Below are 15,455 nucleotides of genomic sequence, written 5' to 3'. Positions count from 1 at the left end.
AAAACTACATTTCCTTGACTTTTTAACGGTGTCAGTCCGTTTGAGTTACAACGTTTGGCTCACCCATTCGTACCAACATGTGTTTCGTGCCATTTTTCCGGTATTACTAGGTTGTATCGCTTTTAACAGTGAAACAATTGACTGTGGGACTTAATTGAACTCATTATGGACTGTGACCTTAAAAATGTTATAAGTGAGACAAGTGGACTCCAAGAAATAACATTCTTATTAATTTGACATGATTGCCGGAACTCAGCGATTACACTGGGCGCTGGGGTAGCGCTTTATTTAAGAATTTAGATAAATCTGTCATTCTTTACTGTGGGACCAATCCTAGCCGTTATCGCGCGCTGAAGAAATAGCGACAGTTACAAAAACTACATTTCATTGTCTTTCTAACAGTGTCAGTCCGTTTGAGTTACAACGGTTGGGTCACATATTCGTACCAACATGTATTTAGCCATATTTTTTTTGATATTACTAGGTTGCATCGCTTTTAACAATGAAACGATTGACTGTGGGACTTACTTGAACAAACTTTGGACTGTGACCTAATAAATGTGATAAATGAGAAAATTGGACTCCAAGAAATAACATTCTTCCTAATTTGACATGATTGCCGAAACTCAGCGATTACACTGGGCGCTGTGGTAGCACTTCAATTAAAAATTAATATAAAAAAGTCATTCTTTACTGCGGGACCAATCCTATCCGTTATCGCGCGCTGAAGAAATAGCAACAGTTTCAAAAACTACATTTCATTGACTTTTTAACGGTGTCAGTCCGTTTGAGTTACAACGTTTGGCTCACCTATTCGTACCAACATGTATTTAGCGATATTTTTTGTTGATATTACTAGGTTGCATCGCTTTTAACAATGAAACAATTGACTGTGGGACTTACTTGAACAAACTTTGGACTGTGACCTAATAAATGTGATAAATGAGAAAATTGGACTCCAAGAAATAACATTCTGATTAATTTGACATGATTGCCGGAACTCAGCGATTACACTGGGCGCTGGGGTAGCGCTTTATTTAAGAATTTAGATAAATCTGTCATTCTTTACTGTGGGACCAATCCTAGCCGTTATCGCGCGCTGAAGAAATAGCGACAGTTACAAAAACTACATTTCATTGTCTTTCTAACAGTGTCAGTCCGTTTGAGTTACAACGGTTGGGTCACATATTCGTACCAACATGTATTTAGCCATATTTTTTTTGATATTACTAGGTTGCATCGCTTTTAACAATGAAACGATTGACTGTGGGACTTACTTGAACAAACTTTGGACTGTGACCTAATAAATGTGATAAATGAGAAAATTGGACTCCAAGAAATAACATTCTTCCTAATTTGACATGATTGCCGAAACTCAGCGATTACACTGGGCGCTGTGGTAGCACTTCAATTAAAAATTAATATAAAAAAGTCATTCTTTACTGCGGGACCAATCCTAGCCGTTATCGCGCGCTGAAGAAATAGCGACAGTTTCAAAAACTACATTTCATTGACTTTTTAACGGTGTCAGTCCGTTTGAGTTACAACGTTTGGCTCACCTATTCGTACCAACATGTGTTTCGTGCTATTTTTCCGGTATTACTAGGTTGTATCGCTTTTAACAGTGAAACAATTGACTGTGGGACTTAATTGAACTCATTATGGACTGTGACCTTAAAAATGTTATAAGTGAGACAAGTGGACTCCAAGAAATAACATTCTTTTTAATTTGACATGATTGCCGGAACTCAGCGATTACACTGGGCGCTGGGGTAGCGCTTTATTTAAGAATTTAGATAAATCTGTCATTCTTTACTGTGGGACCAATCCTAGCCGTTATTGCGCGCTGAAGAAATAGCGACAGTTTCAAAAACTACATTTCATTGTCTTTCTAACAGTGTCAGTCCGTTTGAGTTACAACGGTTGGGTCACATATTCGTACCAACATGTATTTAGCCATATTTTTTTTGATATTACTAGGTTGCATCGCTTTTAACAATGAAACGATTGACTGTGGGACTTACTTGAACAAACTTTGGACTGTGACCTAATAAATGTGATAAATGAGAAAATTGGACTCCAAGAAATAACATTCTTCCTAATTTGACATGATTGCCGAAACTCCGCGATTACACTGGGCGCTGTGGTAGCGCTTCAATTAAAAATTAATATAAAAAAGTCATTCTTTACTGCGGGACCAATCCTAGCCGTTATCGCGCGCTGAAGAAATAGCGACAGTTTCAAAAACTACATTTCATTGACTTTTTAACGGTGTCAGTCCGTTTGAGTTACAACGGTTGGGTCACACATTCGTACCAATATGTATTTAGCCATATTTTTTTTGATATTACTAGGTTGCATCGCTTTTAACAATGAAACGATTGACTGTGGGACTTACTTGAACAAACTTTGGACTTTGACCTAATAAATGTGATAAATGAGAAAATTGGACTCCAAGAAATAACATTCTTCCTAATTTGACATGATTGCCGAAACTCAGCGATTACACTGGGCGCTGTGGTAGCGCTTCATTTAAGAATTTAGATAAATAAGTCATTCTTTACTGTGGGACCAATCCTAGCCGTTATCGCGCGCTGAGGAAATAGCGATAGTTTCAAAAACTACATTTCATAGTCTTTCTAACAGTGTCAGTCCGTTTGAGTTACAACGGTTGGGTCACATATTCGTACCAACATGTATTTAGCGATGTTTTTTTTTTATATTACTAGGTTGCATCGCTTTTAAAAATGAAACGATTGACTGTGGGACTTACTTGAACAAACTTTGGACTGTGACCTAATAAATGTGATAAATGAGAAAATTGGACTCCAAGAAATAACATTCTTCCTAATTTGACATGATTGCCGAAAATCAGCGATTACGCTGGGCGCTGTGGTAGCGCTTCAATTAAAAATTAATATAAAAAAGTCATTCTTTACTGCCGGACCAATCCTAGCCGTTATCGCGCGCTGAAGAAATAGCGACAGTTTTAAAAACTACATTTCATTGACTTTTTAACGGTGTCAGTCTGTTTGAGTTACAACGTTTGGCTCACCTATTCGTACCAACATGTGTTTCGTGCTATTTTTCCGGTATTACTAGGTTGTATCGCTTTTAACAGTGAAACAATTGACTGTGGGACTTAATTGAACTCATTATGGACTGTGACCTTAAAAATGTTATAAGTGAGACAAGTAGACTCCAAGAAATAACATTCTTTTTAATTTGACATGATTGCCGGAACTCAGCGATTACACTGGGCGCTGGGGTAGCGCTTTATTTAAGAATTTAGATAAATCTGTCATTCTTTACTGTGGGACCAATCCTAGCCGTTATCGCGCGCTGAAGAAATAGCGACAGTTTCAAAAACTACATTTCATTGACTTTCTAACGGTGTCAGTCCGTTTCAGTTACAGCGGTGGGATCACATACTCGTACCAACATGTATTTAGCGATATTTTTCTGATATTACTAGGTTGCATTGCATTTAACTATGAAACGATTGACTGTGGGACTTAATTGAACTAACTTTGGACTGTCACCTGATTAATGTGACAAAGGAGGCAATTGGTCTCCAAGAAATCACATTATTCTTAATTTGACATGATTGCCGAAACTCAGCGATTGCACTGGACGCTGTGGTAGCGCTTCAATTTAAAATTAAGATAAAAAAAGCATTTTTTACTGCGGGACCAATCCTAGCCGTCATCGCTCGCTGAAAAAATATCGACAGTTTCATAAACTACATTTCATTGACTTTCTAACTCTGTCAGTCCGTTTGAGTTACAACGTGTGGGTCACATATTCGTACCAACATGTATTTAGCGATGTGACCTGATAAATGTGATAAATGAGACAATTGGACTCCAAGAAATAACATTCTTCTTAATTTGACGTGATTGCCGAAACTCAGCGATTACACTGGGCGCTGTGGTAGCGCTTCATTTAAGAATTTAGATAAATAAGTCATTCTTTACTGTGGGACCAATCCTAGCCGTTATCGCGCGCTGAGGAAATAGCGATAGTTTCAAAAACTACATTTCATAGTCTTTCTAACAGTGTCAGTCCGTTTGAGTTACAACGGTTGGGTCACATATTCGTACCAACATGTATTTAGCGATGTTTTTTTTTTATATTACTAGGTTGTACCGCATTTAACAGTGAAACAAATGACTGTGGGACTTAATTGAACTAATTATGGACTGTGACCTTAAAAATGTTATAAGTGGGACAAGTGGACTCCAAGAAATAACATTCTTCTTAATTTGACGTGATTACCGGAACTTAGCGATAGCACTGAACGCTGTGGTAGCGCTTCAATTAAAAATTTAGATAAAAAAGTCATTTTTTACTGTGGGACCAATCCTAGCCGTTATTGCGCGCTGAAAAAATAGAGACAGTTTCAAAAACTACATTCCATTGTCTTTCTAACAGTATGAATCCGTTTGAGCTACAACGGTTAAAGTCACATATTCGAACCAACATGTATTTCGTGCTATTTTTCCGGTAGTACTAGGTTGTATGGCTTTTAACAGTGAAACAATTGACTGCGGGACTTAATTGAACTGATTATGGACTGTGACCTTAAAAATGTTATAAGTGAGACAAGTGGACTCCAAGAAATAACATTCTTCTTAATCTGACGTGATTGCCGGAACTCAGCGATTACACTGGGCAATGTGGTAGCGATTCATTTAAAAATTTAGATAACTAAGTCATTCTTTACTGTGGAACCAATCCTAGCCGTTAGCGCGCGCTGAAAAAATAGAGACAGTTTCAAATACTACATTTCACTGACTTTCTAACGGTGTCAGTCCGTTTGAGTTTCAACGGTTGGGTCACATATTCGTACCAACATGTATTTAGCGAATTGTTTTTCTGATATTACTAGGTTGCATCGCTTTTAACCGTGAAACGATTGACTGTGGTACTTAATTGAACTGATTTTGGACTGTGATCTTATAAATGTTATAAGTGAGACAAGTGGACTCCAAGAAATAGCATTCTTCTTAATTTGAAATGATTGCCGAAACTCAGCGATTGCACTGGACGCTGTGGTAGCGCTTCAATTTAAAATTAAGATAAAAAAAGCATTTTTTACTGCGGGACCAATCCTAGCCGTCATCGCTCGCTGAAAAAATATCGACAGTTTCATAAACTACATTTCATTGACTTTCTAACTCTGTCAGTCCGTTTGAGTTACAACGTGTGGGTCACATATTCGTACCAACATGTATTTAGCGATGTGACCTGATAAATGTGATAAATGAGACAAGTGGACTTCAAGAAATAACATTCTTTTTAATTTGACATGATTGCCAAACTCAGCGATTACACTGGGCGCTGGAGTAGTGCTTCATTTAAGAATTTAGATAAATCTGTCATTCTTTACTGCGGGACCAATCCTAGCCGTGATCGCGCGCTGAAGAAATAGCGACAGTTTAAAAAACTACATTTCATTGACTTTCTAACGGTGTCAGTCCGTTTCAGTTACAGCGGTTGAGTCACATATTCGCACCAACATGTATTTAGCGATATTTTTCTGATATTACTAGGTTGCATCGCATTTAACTATGAAACGATTGACTGTGGGACTTAATTGACCTAACTTTGGACTGTCACATGATTAATGTGATAAAGGAGGCAATTGGACTCCAAGAAATAACATTCTTCTTAATTTGACATGATTGCCGAAGCTCAGCGATTACACTGGGCGCTGTGGTGGCGCTTCATTTAAGAATTAAGCTAAAAAAAATCATTTTTTTACTGTGGGACCAATCCTAGCCGTTAGCGCGCGCTGAAAAAATAGAGACAGTTTCAAATACTACATTTCACTGACTTTCTAACGGTGTCAGTCCGTTTGAGTTTCAACGGTTGGGTCACATATTCGTACCAACATGTATTTAGCGAATTGTTTTTCTGATATTACTAGGTTGCATCGCTTTTAACCGTGAAACGATTGACTGTGGTACTTAATTGAACTGATTTTGGACTGTCATCTTATAAATGTTATAAGTGAGAAAGTGGACTCCAAGAAATAGCATTCTTGTTAATTTGAAATGATTGCCGAAACTCAGCGATTGCACTGGACGCTGTGGTAGCGCTTCAATTAAAAATTAAGATAAAAAAGGCATTTTTTACTTCGGGACCAATCCTAGCCGTTATCGCGCGCTGAAGAAATAGCGATTGTTTCAAAAACTACATTTCATTGTCTTACTAACAGTGTCAGTCCGTTTGAGTTACAACGGTTGGGTCACATATTCGTACCAACATATATTTAGCGATATTTTTTTGATATTACTAGGTTGCATCGCTTTTAAAAATGAAACGATTCACTGTGGGACTTACTTGAACAAACTTTGGAATGTGACCTAATAAATGTGATAAATGAGAAAATTGGACTCCAAGAAATAACATTTTTCCTAATTTGACATGATTGCCGAAACTCAGCGATTACACTGGGCGCTGTGGTAGCGCTTCAATTAAAAATGAAGATAAAAAAGTCATTCTTTTCAGCGGGACCAATCCTAGCCGTTATCGCGCGCTGAAGAAATAGCGACAGTTTCAAAAACTACATTTCATTGAATTTTTAACGGTGTCAGTCCGTCTGAGTTACAACGGTTGGGTCACCTATTTGTACCAACTTGTGTTTCGTGCTATTTTTCCGGTATTACTAGGTTGTATGGCTTTTAACAGTGAAACAATTGACTGTGGGACTTAATTGAACTGATTATGGACTGTGACCTTATAAATGTTATAAGTGCGACAATTGGACTCCAAGAAATAGCATTCTTCTTAATTTGAAATGATTGCCGAAACTCAGCGATTGCACTGGACGCTGTGGTAGCGCTTCAATTAAAAATTAAGATAAAAAAGGCATTTTTTACTTCGGGACCAATCCTAGCCGTTATCGCGCGCTGAAGAAATAGCGATTGTTTCAAAAACTACATTTCATTGTCTTACTAACAGTGTCAGTCCGTTTGAGTTACAACGGTTGGGTCACATATTCGTACCAACATATATTTAGCGATATTTTTTTGATATTACTAGGTTGCATCGCTTTTAAAAATGAAACGATTCACTGTGGGACTTACTTGAACAAACTTTGGACTGTGACCTAATAAATGTGATAAATGAGAAAATTGGACTCCAAGAAATAACATTTTTCCTAATTTGACATGATTGCCGAAACTCAGCGATTACACTGGGCGCTGTGGTAGCGCTTCAATTAAAAATGAAGATAAAAAAGTCATTCTTTTCAGCGGGACCAATCCTAGCCGTTATCGCGCGCTGAAGAAATAGCGACAGTTTCAAAAACTACATTTCATTGAATTTTTAACGGTGTCAGTCCGTCTGAGTTACAACGGTTGGGTCACCTATTTGTACCAACTTGTGTTTCGTGCTATTTTTCCGGTATTACTAGGTTGTATGGCTTTTAACAGTGAAACAATTGACTGTGGGACTTAATTGAACTGATTATGGACTGTGACCTTATAAATGTGAAAGTGGGACAATTGGACTCCAATAAATAACATTCTTCTTAATATGAAATGATTGTCGAAACTCAGCGATTACACTGGTCGCTGTGGTAGCGCTTCAATTAAAAATTAAGATAAAAAAGTCGTTCTTTAATGTGGGACCAATCCTATCCGTTATCGCGCGCTGAAGAAATAGCAACAGTTTCAAAAACTACATTTCATTGACTTTCTAACGGTGTCAATCCGTTTGAGTTACAACGGTTTGGTCACATATTCGTACCAACATGTATTTAGCGATATTTTCCTGATATTACTAGGTTGCATCGCATTTAACTATGAAACGATTGACTGTGGGACTTAATTGAACTAACTTTGGACTGTCACCTGATTAATGTGATAAAGGAGGCAATTGGACTCCAAGAAATAACATTCCTCCTAATTTGACATGATTGCCGAAACTCAGCGATTACACTGGGCGCTGGGGTAGTGCTTCATTTAAGAATTTAGATAAATCTGTCATTCTTTACTGCGGGACCAATCCTAGCCGTTATCGCGCGCTGAAGAAATAGCGACAGTTTCCAAAACTACATATCATTGACTTTCTAACAGTATTAATCCGGTGGAGTTACAACGGTTGAGTCACATATTCGTACCAACATGTATTTCGTGATATTTTTCCGGTACTACTAGGTTGTATGGCTTTTAACAGTGAAACGATTGACTGTGGTAATTAATTGAACTGATTATGGACTGTCACCTGATAAATGTGATAAAGGAGACAATTGGACTCCAAGAAATAACATTCTTCTTAATTTGACATGATTGCGGAACCTCAGCGATTACACTGGGCGCTGTTGTAGCGCTTCATTTAAGAATTAAGCTAAAGAAAGTCATTTTTTACTGTGGGACCAATCCTAGCCGTTAGCGCGCGCTGAAAAAATAGCGACAGTCTCAAAAACTACATTTCATTGACTTTCTAACGGTGTCAGTCCGTTTGAGTTACAACGGTTGGGTCACATATTCGTACCAACATGTATTTAGCGAATTGATTTTCTGATATTACTAGGTTGCTTACTAGGTTGCATCGCTTTTAACCGTGAAACGATTGACTTTGGGATTTAATTTAAGTGATTTTGGACTGTGATCTTATAAGTGTTATAAGTGAGACAAGTGGACTCCAAGAAATAGCATTCTTCTTAATTTGAAATGATTGCCGAAACTCAGCGATTGCACTGGACACTGTGATAGCGCTTCAATTAAAAATTAAGATAAAAAAGGCATTTTTTACTGCGGGACCAATCCTAGCCGTTATCGCGCGCTGAAGAAATAGCGATTGTTTCAAAAACTACATTTCATTGTCTTACTAACAGTGTCAGTCCGTTTGAGTTACAACGGTTGGGTCACATATTCGTACCAACATATATTTAGCGCTTTTTTTTTGATATTACTAGGTTGCATCGTTTTTAAAAATGAAACGATTCACTGTGGGACTTACTTGAACAAACTTTGGACTGTGACCTAATAAATGTGATAAATGAGAAAATTGGACTCCAAGAAATAACATTCTTCCTAATTTGACATGATTGCCGAAACTCAGCGATTACACTGGGCGCTGTGGTAGCGCTTCAATTAAAAATTAAGATAAAAAAGTCATTCTTTTCAGCAGGACCAATCCTAGCCGTTATCGCGCGCTGAAGAAATAGCGACAGTTTCAAAAACTACATTTCATTGAATTTTTAACGGTGTCAGTCCGTCTGAGTTACAACGGTTGGGTCACCTATTTGTACCAACATGTGTTTCGTGCTATTTTTCCGGTATTACTAGGTTGTATGGCTTTTAACAGTGAAACAATTGACTGTGGGACTTAATTGAACTGATTATGGACTGTGACCTTATAAATGTTATAAGTGCGACAATTGGACTCCAAGAAATAGCATTCTTCTTAATTTGAAATGATTGCCGAAACTCAGCGATTGCACTGGACGTTGTGGTAGCGCTTCAATTAAAAATTAAGATAAAAAAGGCATTTTTTACTGCGGGACCAATCCTAGCCGTTATCGCGCGCTGAAGAAATAGCGATAGTTTCAAAAACTACATTTCATTGTCTTTCTAACAGTGTCAGTCCGTTTCAGTTACAGCGGTTGGATCACATACTCGTACCAACATGTATTTAACGATAGTTTTCTGATATTACTAGGTTGCATCGCATTTAACTATGAAACGATTGACTGTGGGACTTAATTGAACTAACTTTGGACTGTCACCTGATTAATGTGATAAAGGAGGCAATTGGACTCCAAGAAATAACATTCTTCTTAATTTGACATGATTGCCGAAACTCAGCGATTACACTGGGGGCTGTGGTGGTGCTTCATTTAAGAATTAAGCTAAAAAAATCATTTTTTTACTGTGGGACCAATCCTAGCCGTTAGCGCGCACAGAAAAAATAGACACAGTTTCAAATACTACATTTCACTGACTTTCTAACAGTGTCAGTCCGTTTGAGTTTCAACGGTTGGCTCACATATTCGTACCAACATGTATTTAGCGAATTGTTTTTCTGATATTACTAGGTTGCATCGTATTTAACTATGAAACGATTGACTGTGGGACTTAATTGAACTAACTTTGGACTGTCACCTGATTAATGTTATAAAGGAGGCAATTGGACTCCAAGAAATAACATTCTTGTTAAATTGACATGATTGCTGAAACTCAGCGATTACACTGGGCGCTGTGGTGGCGCTTCATTTAAGAACTAAGCTAAAAAAAATCATTTTTTACTGTGGGACCAATCCTAACCGTTGGCGCGCGCTGAAAAAATAGAGACAGTTTCAAATACTACATTTCACTGACTTTATAACGGTGTCAGTCCGTTTGAGTTTCAACGGTTGGGTCACATGTTCGTACCAACATGTATTTAGCGATATTTTTCTCATATTACTAGGTAGCATCGCTTTTAACAGTGAAACGATTGACTGTGGGACTAAATTGAACTAATTTTGGACTGAGACCTTATATATGTTATAAGTGAGACAAGTTGACTCCAAGAAATAACATTCTTCTTAGTTTGACGTGATTACCGGAACTTAGCGATTGCACTGAACGCTGTGGTAGCGCTTCAATTAAAAATTTAGATAAAAAAGTCATTTTTTACTGTGGGACCAATCCTAGCCGTTATCGCGCGCTGAAGAATTAGCGATTGTTTCAAAAACTACATTTCATTGTCTTTCTAACAGTATCAACCGTTTGAGCTACAATGGTTAAAGTCACATATTCGAACCAACATGTATTTCGTGATATTTTTCCGGTACTACTAGGTTGTATGGCTTTTAACAGTGAAACGATTGACTGTGGTACTTAATTGAACTGATTATGGACTGTGACCTGATAAATGGGGTAAATGAGACAATTGGACTCCAAGAAATAACATTCTTCTTAATTTGACATGATTGAGGAACCTCAGCGATTGCACTGGACGCTGTGATAGCGCTTCAGTTAAAAATTAAGATAAAAAAGGCATTTTTTACTGCGGGACCAATCCTAGCCGTTATCGCGCGCTGAAGAAATAGTGACAGTTTCAAAAAGTACGTTTCATTGACTTTCTAACGGTGTCAGTCCGTTTCAGTTACAGCGGTTGGATCACATACTTGTACCAACATGTATTTAGCATTATTTTCCTGATATTACTAGGTTGCATCGCATTTAACTATGAAACGATTGACTGTTGGACTTAATTGAACTAACTTTGGACTGTCACCTGATTAATGTGATAAAGGAGGCAATTGGACTCCAAGAAATAACATTCTTCTTAATTTGACATGATTGCCGAAACTCAGCGATTACACTGGGCGCTGTGGTGGCGCTTCATTTAAGAATTAAGCTAAAAAAAATCATTTTTTTACTGTGGGACCAATCCTAGCCGTTAGCGCGCGATGAAAAAATAGAGACAGTTTCAAATACTACATTTCACTGACTTTCTAACGGTGTCAGTCCGTTTGAGTTTCGACGGTTGGGTCACATGTTCGTACCAACATGTATTTAGCGATATTTTTCTCATATTACTAGGTTGCATCGCTTTTAACAGTGAAACGATTGACTGTGGGACTAAATTGAACTAATTTTGGACTGAGACCTTATATATGTTATAAGTGAGACAAGTTGACTCCAAGAAATAACATTCTTCTTAGTTTGACGTGATTACCGGAACTTAGCGATTGCACTGAACGCTGTGGTAGCGCTTCATTTAAGAATTAAGCTAAAGAAAGTCATTTTTTTACTGTGGGACCAATCCTAGCCGTTAGCGCGCGCTGAAAAAATAGCGACAGTCTCAAAAACTTCATTTCATTGACTTTCTAACGGTGTCAGTCCGTTTGAGTTTCAACGGTTGGGTCACATATTCGTACCAACATGTATTTAGCGAATCGATTTTCTGATATTACTAGGTTGCATCGCTTTTAACCGTGAAACGATTGACTTTGGGATTTAATTTAACTGATTTTGGACTGTGATCTTATAAATGTTATAAGTGAGACAAGTGGACTCCAAGAAAGCATTCTTCTAAATTTTAAATGATTGCCGAAACTCAGCGATTGCACTGGACGCTGTGATAGCGCTTCAATTAAAAATTAAGATAAAAAAGGCATTTTTTACTGCGGGACCAATCCTAGCCGTTATCGCGCGCTGAAGAAATAGCGATTGTTTCAAAAACTACATTTCATTGTCTTACTAACAGTGTCAGTCCGTTTGAGTTACAACGGTTGGGTCACATATTCGTACCAACATATATTTAGCGATTTTTTTTTGATATTACTAGGTTGCATCGCTTTTAAAAATGAAACGATTGACTGTGGGACTTACTTGAACAAACTTTGGACTGTGACCTAATAAATGTGATAAATGAGAAAATTGGACTCCAAGAAATAACATTCTTCCTAATTTGACATGATTGCCGAAACTCAGCGATTACACTGGGCGCTGTGGTAGCGCTTCAATTAAAAATTAAGATAAAAAAGTCATTCTTTTCAGCGGGACCAATCCTAGCCGTTATCGCGCGCTGAAGAATAGCGACAGTTTCAAAAACTACATTTCATTGAATTTTTAACGGTGTCAGTCCGTCTGAGTTACAACGGTTGGGTCACCTATTTGTACCAACATGTGTTTCGTGCTATTTTTCCGGTATTACTAGGTTGTATGGCTTTTAACAGTGAAACAATTGACTGTGGGACTTAATTGAACTGATTATGGACTGTGACCTTATAAATGTTATAAGTGCGACAATTGGACTCCAAGAAATAGCATTCTTCTTAATTTGAAATGATTGCCGAAACTCAGCGATTGCATTGGACGCTGTGGTAGCGCTTCAATTAAAAATTAAGATAAAAAAGGCATTTTTTACTGCGGGACCAATCCTACCTGTTATCGCGCGCTGAAGAAATAGCGATAGTTTCAAAAACTACATTTCATTGTCTTTCTAACAGTGTCAGTCCGTTTCAGTTAGAGCGGTTGGATCACATACTCGTACCAACATGTATTTAACGATATTTTTCTGATATTACTAGGTTGCATCGCATTTAACTATGAAACGATTGACTGTGGGACTTAATTGAACTAACTTTGGACTGTCACCTGATTAATGTGATAAAGGAGGCAATTGGACTCCAAGAAATAACATTGTTCTTAATTTGACATGATTGCCGAAACTCAGCGATTACACTGGGGGCTGTGGTGGTGCTTCATTTAAGAATTAAGCTAAAAAAATCATTTTTTTACTGTGGGACCAATCCTAGCCGTTAGCGGGCGCAGAAAAAATAGACACAGTTTTAAATACTACATTTCACAGACTTTCTAACAGTGTCAGTTCGTTTCAGTTTCAACGGTTGGGTCACATATTCGTACCAACATGTATTTAGCGATATTTTTCTCATATTACTAGGTTGCATCGCTTTTAACAGTGAAACGATTGACTGTGGGACTAAATTGAACTAATTTTGGACTGAGACCTTATATATGTTATAAGTGAGACAAGTTGACTCCAAGAAATAACATTCTTCTTAGTTTGACGTGATTACCGGAACTTAGCCATTGCACTGAACGCTGTGGTAGCGCTTCAATTAAAAATTTAGATAAAAAAGTCATTTTTTACTGTGGGACCAATCCTAGCCGTTATCGCGCGCTGAAGAATTAGCGATTGTTTCAAAAACTACATTTCATTGTCTTTCTAACAGTATCAATCCGTTTGAGCTAAAACGGTTAAAGTCACATATTCGAACCAACATGTATTTCGTGACATTTTTCCGGTACTACTAGGTTGTATGGCTTTTAACAGTGAAACGATTGACTGTGGTACTTAATTGAACTGATTATGGACTGTGACCTGATAAATGGGGTAAATGAGACAATTGGACTCCAAGAAATAACATTTTTCTTAATTTGACATGATTGAGGAACCTCAGCGATTGCACTGGACGCTGTGATAGCGCTTCAGTTAAAAATTAAGATAAAAAAGGCATTTTTTACTGCGGGACCAATTCTAGCCGTTATCGCGCGCTGAAGAAATAGTGACAGTTTCAAAAAGTACGTTTCATTGACTTTCTAACGGTGTCAGTCCGTTTCAGTTACAGCGGTTGGATCACATACTCGTACCAACATGTATTTAGCAATATTTTCCTGATATTACTAGGTTGCATCGCATTTAACTATGAAACGATTGACTGTGGGACTTAATTGAACTAACTTTGGACTGTCACCTGATTAATGTGATAAAGGAGGCAATTGGACTCTAAGAAATAACATTCTTCTTAATTTGACATGATTGCCGAAACTCAGCGATTACACTGGGCGCTGTGGTGGCGCTTCATTTAAGAATTAAGCTAAAAAAAATCATTTTCTTACTGTGGGACAAATCCTAGCCGTTAGCGCGCGCTGAAAAAATAGAGACAGTTTCAAATACTACATTTCACTGACTTTCTAACGGTGTCAGTCCGTTTGAGTTTCAACGGTTGGGTCACATGTTCGTACCAACATGTATTTAGCGATATTTTTCTCATATTACTAGGTTGCATCACTTTTAACAGTGAAACGATTGACTGTGGGACTAAATTGAACTAATTTTGGACTGAGACCTTATATATGTTATAAGTGAGACAAGTTGACTCCAAGAAATAACATTCTTCTTAGTTTGACGTGATTTCCGGAACTTAGTGATTGCACTGAACGCTGTGGTAGCGCTTCAATTAAAAATTTAGATAAAAAAGTCATTTTTTACTGTGGGACCAATCCTAGCCGTTATCGCGCGCTGAAGAAATAGCGACAGTTTCAAAAACTACATTTCATTGTCTTTCTAACAGTATCAATCCGTTTGAGCTACAACGGTTAAAGTCACATATTCGAACCAACATGTATTTCGTGCTATTTTTCCGGTACTACTAGGTTGTATGGCTTTTAACAGTGAAACGATTGACTGTGGTACTTAATTGAACTGATTATGGACTGTGACCTGATAAATGGGGTAAATGAGACAATTGGACTCCAAGAAATAACATTCTTCTTAATTTGACATGATTGAGGAACCTCAGCGATTGCACTGGATGCTGTGATAGCGCTTCAGTTAAAAATTAAGATAAAAAAGGCATTTTTTACTGCGGGACCAATTCTAGCCGTTATCGCGCGCTGAAGAAATAGTGACAGTTTCAAAAAGTACGTTTCATTGACTTTCTAACGGTGTCAGTCCGTTTCAGTTACAGCGGTTGGATCACATACTCGTACCAACATGTATTTAGCAATATTTTCCTGATATTACTAGGTTGCATCGCATTTAACTATGAAACGATTGACTGTGGGACTTAATTGAACTAACTTTGGATTGTCACCTGATTAATGTGATAAAGGAGGCAATTGGACTCTAAGAAATAACATTCTTCTTAATTTGACATGATTGCCGAAACTCAGCGATTACACTGGGCGCTGTGGTGGCGC

Source organism: Hydractinia symbiolongicarpus, chromosome 7 (genome assembly GCF_029227915.1).
Source record: "Hydractinia symbiolongicarpus strain clone_291-10 chromosome 7, HSymV2.1, whole genome shotgun sequence".
Taxonomy (NCBI): domain Eukaryota; kingdom Metazoa; phylum Cnidaria; class Hydrozoa; order Anthoathecata; family Hydractiniidae; genus Hydractinia; species Hydractinia symbiolongicarpus.
This window is presented reverse-complemented; position numbering follows the sequence as displayed.